Here is a 7,515-nt window from a genome sequence, read left to right as displayed (position 1 = left end):
TTTTACAATATTTTGAAATAATCACTTGTCAGTCAAATTTTAAATATATTTCCTATGCGTTCCAGTTGTACCAACTTATTTCTTTGTAAAATAAAATAAACTACTCTGAAATTAAAATGACAGACACACATATAACTGTCAAGGATCTTGTCGTTGGACAGACTATATATGCATTTGAATCTCTGTGATTTTAATGGATTAGCGGGCGGTGACATTAATATGCTCCGCAATCAGTAACGACAGCGATTAATATTATAAAATTATATGAATAATATAATAAAGTTTGTAGAGAGTCATTTAAGTATAAATAATACTATAGTATATTAATATTCAAATGTTTCGAGATTGTAATTGGATATATGCTATTTTAAATATCATTTATTTATAAATGGCCATTGAATCCTGAAATATAGAAAAAAAAATATTTTTTTATCAAAGTTGTGAAAATGCTTGTTGTAAATTAAATAAGAATAAGCATTCATGTTTAATAAAAATAAAAACTTTGGCGTAATACTTTTAATAGAAAAAATCAAGAAAAAAACATTAAAACCATAAATTTGTTAAAAGTTAAATAAGAAATTGCTTGCCAAATATAAAATGAAAATTTGCCTTCGCCTGTAAATCATGATTCTCGGAATTTAAGCAAAGAAAAAGAAATCCAAAGGCAAACACTGAAAGAAGAATGGCCGAATGGAAATTTTATTAATTTTCACCCAGCTCAGGAAACACACGCCGCGTTTTAAATTAAAGGATATATCTCCTTCTGTGGAAACATTTTTGATATTTAAGTAATAAATTTCGTTTCTGTTAAATCGCCATAGCTGTAATATTTATAATATTCTTATCTAAATAATTCAGGTTTTCTATAGGTATCAATATATTTTGTGCACAAAAAAAAAACAAAGCAATTTGTTTGTCTTATTAATCTAATTGATATGGCAATCAAACTGCTTTGTTTTTAAATTATACTTCGCAGCCTCGTCTCAGATTATAAACACCCTGTAGTAGCAGCGCGACTATCCTATCTACGACGTTCAAAGAAAAATAACAATTTTTTGCTTCCCTGACTCAGCGCATCGGGCCACGTCGAGCCTCGCTGCTGATAGTTTATTCATTGTATCGTGTCGTATCCTATCGGAGTTATTTCCATTAATTATTTTCTTTTCCGTAAAGTTATTGATGAATATCGATATACAGGGTGTCCCAGAAATAAGTGCAAATATTTTAACTGGTAGTATAGTTCAACCCCAGAAACACGCCTATGAGGTTTTTTTTGCGAAAAAAAAATGTTGAAAATTTAAAATTTTTCTTGACATTTTCCGGGAAATTTGAAAAACTTTTTAGTGCCACTTGTTTATTCACCTGGGATTTCCCTACGGTGTATCTAAACCTTGCAGTGTTGCAACCTCCTATGTTATCCACATTCTACATAATTCGGCGGAACATAGTTCTACATTTATAAATTCATAGAGAAATTTCTACTCAAAAATTAGCAAAGTTAAATTTAATCTTTTATCAGTGCTCATTATTAATAATTATAGAAAAAAACACATTAATTATTTTTAGTACTTACCCTTTCAATGAAAACTTAACAAAAACCACCGAAAATTAACTAAAACATTACGTTTATGACGTTTACGAAAATCTTTGTTATGCTGCAAAATAACTTTATTTTGGAATAAATTTAATAAAATGATTCATATTATTCACAATCAGGCCACAAAAAGAAATTCCTAAAATGTTTATCGTAATTTAGAATTCAATTCAAGAAATTTGGAAAACAGCCCAACGAATAATCGGTTCATTTTTGTTTTGTTTGTTTTCTTTCATGTTTCTCTGTTTTATCTGAACCAATGTTTTACAAAACACCTTGAAAAGCGCACATTACTTTGAATACCTTTCTGAATGAATAAATGTTGAGAATTATTGTCTCTTATCGCCACTTTACGACCTACTTTCAATCTAAGAAAATACATGTTTCACTCAACAATTATTGACAACGTATTTTGTTTTTTCGCTATTTTTTCGATGTATTTCGACAATTCCATCGACAACCTAACTGTCAACCAAGAACTGCTGCGTGTGAACCGGTCCTTTGAGTCGCCGGTCGCCGCGCCGTCGTCGGTCGTGGCGGGCTTGCGTCAGACACTTGTGTCTAGCCCTAGCAGGCAACTATTAAGCCCGACCAATCACGTTAGAGTTTTTGACAAACACAAATGAATTAACACACTTTAAATAACCACGCTAACCAACCTGATTGGTCAAGCTTAAAAGTTGACTGCTAGGGCTAGACACTTCTCGTCAGACGACGATGTTAAGCAACGTTGCCGTAGTTACAACAATTTCAAATTCAAGACATTCGAAGCAATCAAATTCGTATTAAATTTTAAAAATAAAACAGAGAAACATGAAAGAAAATAAACAAAACAAAAATGAATTGATTATACGTCGGGCTGTTTTCGATGTATTGAATTCTGAATTACGATAAACATTTTAGAAATTTCTTTTTTGTGACCTTATCAATAACCAATTCATTTGTGTTTTGTTTGTTTTCTTTCATGTTTTTCTGTTTTATTTTTAAAATTTAATAAGAATTTGATTGCTTCGGAGTGTCTTGGAATTTGAAATTGTTGAAACTACGGCAACCTCGCATGACGCAAGCTCGACACGCCGGCGCGACAAAGGAGCAGTTACCAGCGATGCGTCGCTCTCTTGGCCGACGGCCAACGCGACGGTTGCGCTGTCGATGAATTGTTGAAGTACATAGAAAATAGCGAAAAACAAAAATACGTATTTAAAATTGTTGAGTGAAACATGTGTTTTCTTAGATTGAAAGTAGCTGGAAAGTGGCGGTAAGAGACAATAATTTCAACATTTATTCATTCAGAAAGATATTCAAAGTAATGTGTGCTTTTCAAGGTGTTTTGTAAATCAGTGGTTCAAATCTTTGTGATGAAGCCTATATGAAAATAATGTGTTAAAAATGGGACTGTTATTTAGTAGTTATTATAATAGCATGTACAAGTAAAGCAGCACAGTGAAGTGTATTTAGTTAAGTGTATATCGAAAAAGAGAACTGTCACAGTTACATCGATCTGTCATAAGTATCTTTTTTAATGTTGGGTAAGTTTTAATTTAACTTTTTTAACACATTATTAAACATTTAAATCCTTTTTTAATTTATTTTATGTACAATATCACAATCTTAAAATGTAATGCATCTCACCTCAGGTGTGTTGTGATTTTATGACTTACTTTTTAATATACTTTCTTGTCCCTATGGCAACACAGTGCGTCGAATTAACTGAAACTGGGCTTGGTCCGAGTAATTTGGATGTAGTTGGCGATATCTGCCGGCGGTTCTCAAAATGTTGCGATTATTTTTTTAAATTTTCAAAGTTAAATAACTCGGTTATTTTCAATTTAATTTAAAAATGGTAAAGAGAAAATATGTTTATTTTGACCAGATCTACCACCCCTTAAAATATCTGCACTCATTTCTGGGACACCCTGTATATTGACTAAAAACCTGCCTATACGCGCGCTGTCAGTATTCTCACTTCCATCAGCTGCTGACTGACGGAGTTCTATTATCGACGAGTCTGACCATTTTTATTAATAAACATATTATATTCACTATTACCCTGCAAAGTTTCAGCCTTCAGAAATAACTTGACAATTTTTTTTAGTTTGACGCTTTGTGTCCCCATACTGCTCTGTCTGACTGTTACATTTTTGTTTTACAATGCATTCGAATGTTATCTGCAAATATTCAGCCTTCAAAAAAAGAGTTTAGAGGTGTTAATTAAGATTACACCTTTGCGCGCAGCCGTGATTTCTTATTAAATACGTTGTTTTATATGCGCAGATTGACAGTATAGGTGAAAGTATTTCGTCGAACCCTAAAAATACATACGATCAGCGCAGAGAGTCCGCTCCATGTGAATCAGCACGTACCCGATAAATATTATCATAATTAATTGTGGCCTTTTTATATTTTTACAACCAACCGCCAGTTTTTCTAATATAGGATTATGGTGTATATAAAGTCTATCAGAATCTGTTATAAGTGCAAATGGGGGTGGTATATTTTGATCTCAGTTTATGAGGTTTCCTTCGCAAAAAATAAAATAAAGTTATGTATCCGGCAAATCAAGGCCATGCCAAGAATAGCCGCAGACGATCGTCTTCTCTCGAATAAGCCTTATTGCAATATAAAAGCAAAATGTTCTCATACTATTGTCATTCCTGTTTATTCTCTTAATGTTGTCACTGTAGCTTTTGAAAATAAAAATTTTTAAAAACGCAGCTCCGAGTTTCGGTTACTTAATTGGTGCAGTTGGTAGGATTATGCAGTAGTATTTTTCTAAATTTCGGTAGTGTCTCGACCGATTATCGAATATTTTCGTCAAATTGGGAGAAAGCTACGTGAGTTTTCAAGCTCTTCGGTGCAATTCTATAAACCAGCAACCAGTAGCAGCGGAAGTAGCAGCATTTCGACATCCGGGAATCGGGAAGAGTTGGATACTACAGTAAAAGGTAGGTGCCAATTCCTTTCGCTCCTTCTGACCCTCTGATTAAGGACTCAGTCGGAATATTTAGATATCAACACAAAATTTAGTTTAGGTCAGTCTATTGCAGACAATTAGTTTAGGGAAAAGCAAATCAATCAATAAGTAAAATCAATAGGACAAAATAAATCGAAAAGAAAGTAATAAATAAAATAAATTCAATTAAATAATAAATAAAAAGTTATTTTTATAGATTTCTAATCTTTTAATGAGCGAATTAGAATACCTAGTTAATAGATTAAATACTCTTAGTTTTAATAAAACAGAAATAAAAATGCCTAACACAAGTAATGACGGTACATTAGCCGTAGATTGGGATTTATTTAAATCACGTTTAAATAATATCAAACCTTTCGATGGTGATTGTAACACTTTGAATAAATTTATTTTGAAATGTGACAAATTAATTCCAACTTATTCTATTCACAATAACAATGAATTGAATTCTCATATCTTTGATTGTGTGCAAGAGAAATTGATTGGTAGGGCGGAAGTTATGGTAGGTAATAGATCCGAACTAACAAACTGGGAATCTTTAAAAGCAACTTTGCAACAGTGTTTTTCAGACCGCAGAGATACAGATTGTTTGGTTCAGGAACTAACACGTACCAAACCTTACAAAGGCGAACATCTAATAAGTTTCGGCACTAGATTACAGTTATTGAGAATTAACGTGGCACAATGCATTAGTAACGATTTAAATTTAACACAAGAAAAAAATTATGTCATATTAAATATTACGAGAAAACTGCATTGAATACTTTCATTGCTGGGTGCACGGGAACTCTCAAAAATAACATGCATCTTAAACAACTAAATTCACTCGAAGATGCCATGGAATAAGTTGTAGAATTTGAGAATTTTGAGAAATTGTATGGAAACTTAAATAATCAAAATAATATTAGTTTGCAAAATAAACAAACTATTTTTTCCAATGCACAAAATTTCTCAGGATTTCCAAATCAAAAATCAATGAATCAATCGAATTTTAATTTCGGAAATAATTTTAATACTAATCCTAATCAACAAATTCTAAAAAAAATATTTTTTCGACGGTGTTATAGGTCTAATAGATTTAATAAATCTACAATTAAACATCGACTTAGTAAATCAAAAAATTGTAGGTTTTAACTTCGAGATTCCTTTTAAATATAGAACACCTTACGAAGCAAATTTCTGCCTAACGTTAAATCCGAACGAAAAAGCTTTGAAACCAATATCAGTAAGTGTATACGAGGGCGATATAATTATTAATAACAAATTTAAATAATCTTGTAATTCCATCTACACTTAGTAACTCTGAAAATGGTTTCGCAACAGTTAAAATTCAACATTCAAATCCAATTAATAAAACTGTCTCAGTTATTTTGAATAGACCATTGAAAGTAAAATCTTTGAAAAGAAATTCTCATGAAATAAATAATTTAGAAAACTTTTATTATTTTAATAGGGAAAATAAATCAATAAATCCTTCAAATTTAAATCAGTCAGAAAATATAGTGCGCAAACAAAAAACGTGAAATTTAGGTGCGCAACTAAATATAAAAAGGACAAGAACAAACAAGCCGAAATTTCAAGGAATCAAATAAAGACAAACAAGACATACACCGATATTTTTCATAACCTAGGCGATATTGATAGTTCTATAAAAGACTTTTTTCTGCTAATAGATCAAAAGAATAAGGAAAGGAAGAAACGAAACAAAAAGACAAAACAAAAACATAGAGAAATATCAGATATCGAAATGAAACAACCATCAAAGAACATTCAAACCAGAACTGAAATTACATCTAAAATTAAAGATCCTCTACATCAAGTAATTCGTAAAAAATCATCTGAGGAACTACTATGTCAAGAAATTAGTCAGAAGAATAATCAAACATATAGAGAAATAAACACACCATTTGTAATAAAAAAGAACTACAAAACAGAAACCAAAGAGTAGATTGGTTGGTAAAAGATTCGAAAAATTTTGACACACCAACAAACGGAGAAACGTGTAAGATCATTAAAAATCAAACAGTCACCAGAACAAATGGAAATGACAACGCCTATGGTCAAGCCTATCTACCTGAAAATTATAACTTATGAGGAACTGCAAGAACAAGAACTGAAAGAACTTTAAGATGACGAACTCCAAGAACAGCAACATCTTTAAAATCATTATAATTAAATATCATTTACTATCAAATAAGTACTAATAGAAATTCCCCCGTAATAGAAATCCATTCGACGAAGTTTACGCCATTTGAAATTGTACCCGAGAACAATAAACCCAGTTGAACTTAATCTGTAGGACCGAAAGAAAAAATACTAAGAAAATTTATTTTACAGGATGAACCTAGCAGCGTGGACAGTACTATACCTGGTCCGTCACGTCAAGACGACGCTTGAAAATGATGTACACGTAACCAACATTAATGATCCTATTTTACCTATTAATTTGGGTATAATGTAGATTTTAGGCATTTAGTTCTAAAAATAGGTAAGGTTAAAGAATATTTTGCTATAATAAAAAATCATTTAAACAATTTAAATGCGTCTAACACACTATCATATCATGGCTTAGCAGAAAACTTACTTTTAAGAACCGAATATTTAATTCAGGATACATCTAATAGACTCAAAAATTTACACCCACATATTCGAGAAAAACGAGGCTTAATAAAAAGTAGTAGGTCACATTAATAAATGGTTATTTGGTCGGTTAGATTCAGAAGATGGCAAACGTTATGACGAAGCTATTTTTACACTAGAAAATAATCAGAAAAATACAATCAAAAAAATGAAAATGCAAATTTCTCTTTCCAAAGGTTTAATAGATAGTTATAATAAAACTATTACCACCTTAAATAATAATCAAAATATATTAGAGTTCAGTTTAAAAACATTCCAATCATCGGTACAACAAACTATAAGTAGCTTAAATGACTATCTTAGTTTC

The sequence above is a fragment of the Sitophilus oryzae genome, unplaced genomic scaffold (assembly GCF_002938485.1).
Source record: "Sitophilus oryzae breed Bouriz unplaced genomic scaffold, Soryzae_2.0 scaffold_1111_pilon_pilon, whole genome shotgun sequence".
Taxonomy (NCBI): Eukaryota; Metazoa; Arthropoda; class Insecta; order Coleoptera; family Curculionidae; genus Sitophilus; species Sitophilus oryzae.
This window is presented reverse-complemented; position numbering follows the sequence as displayed.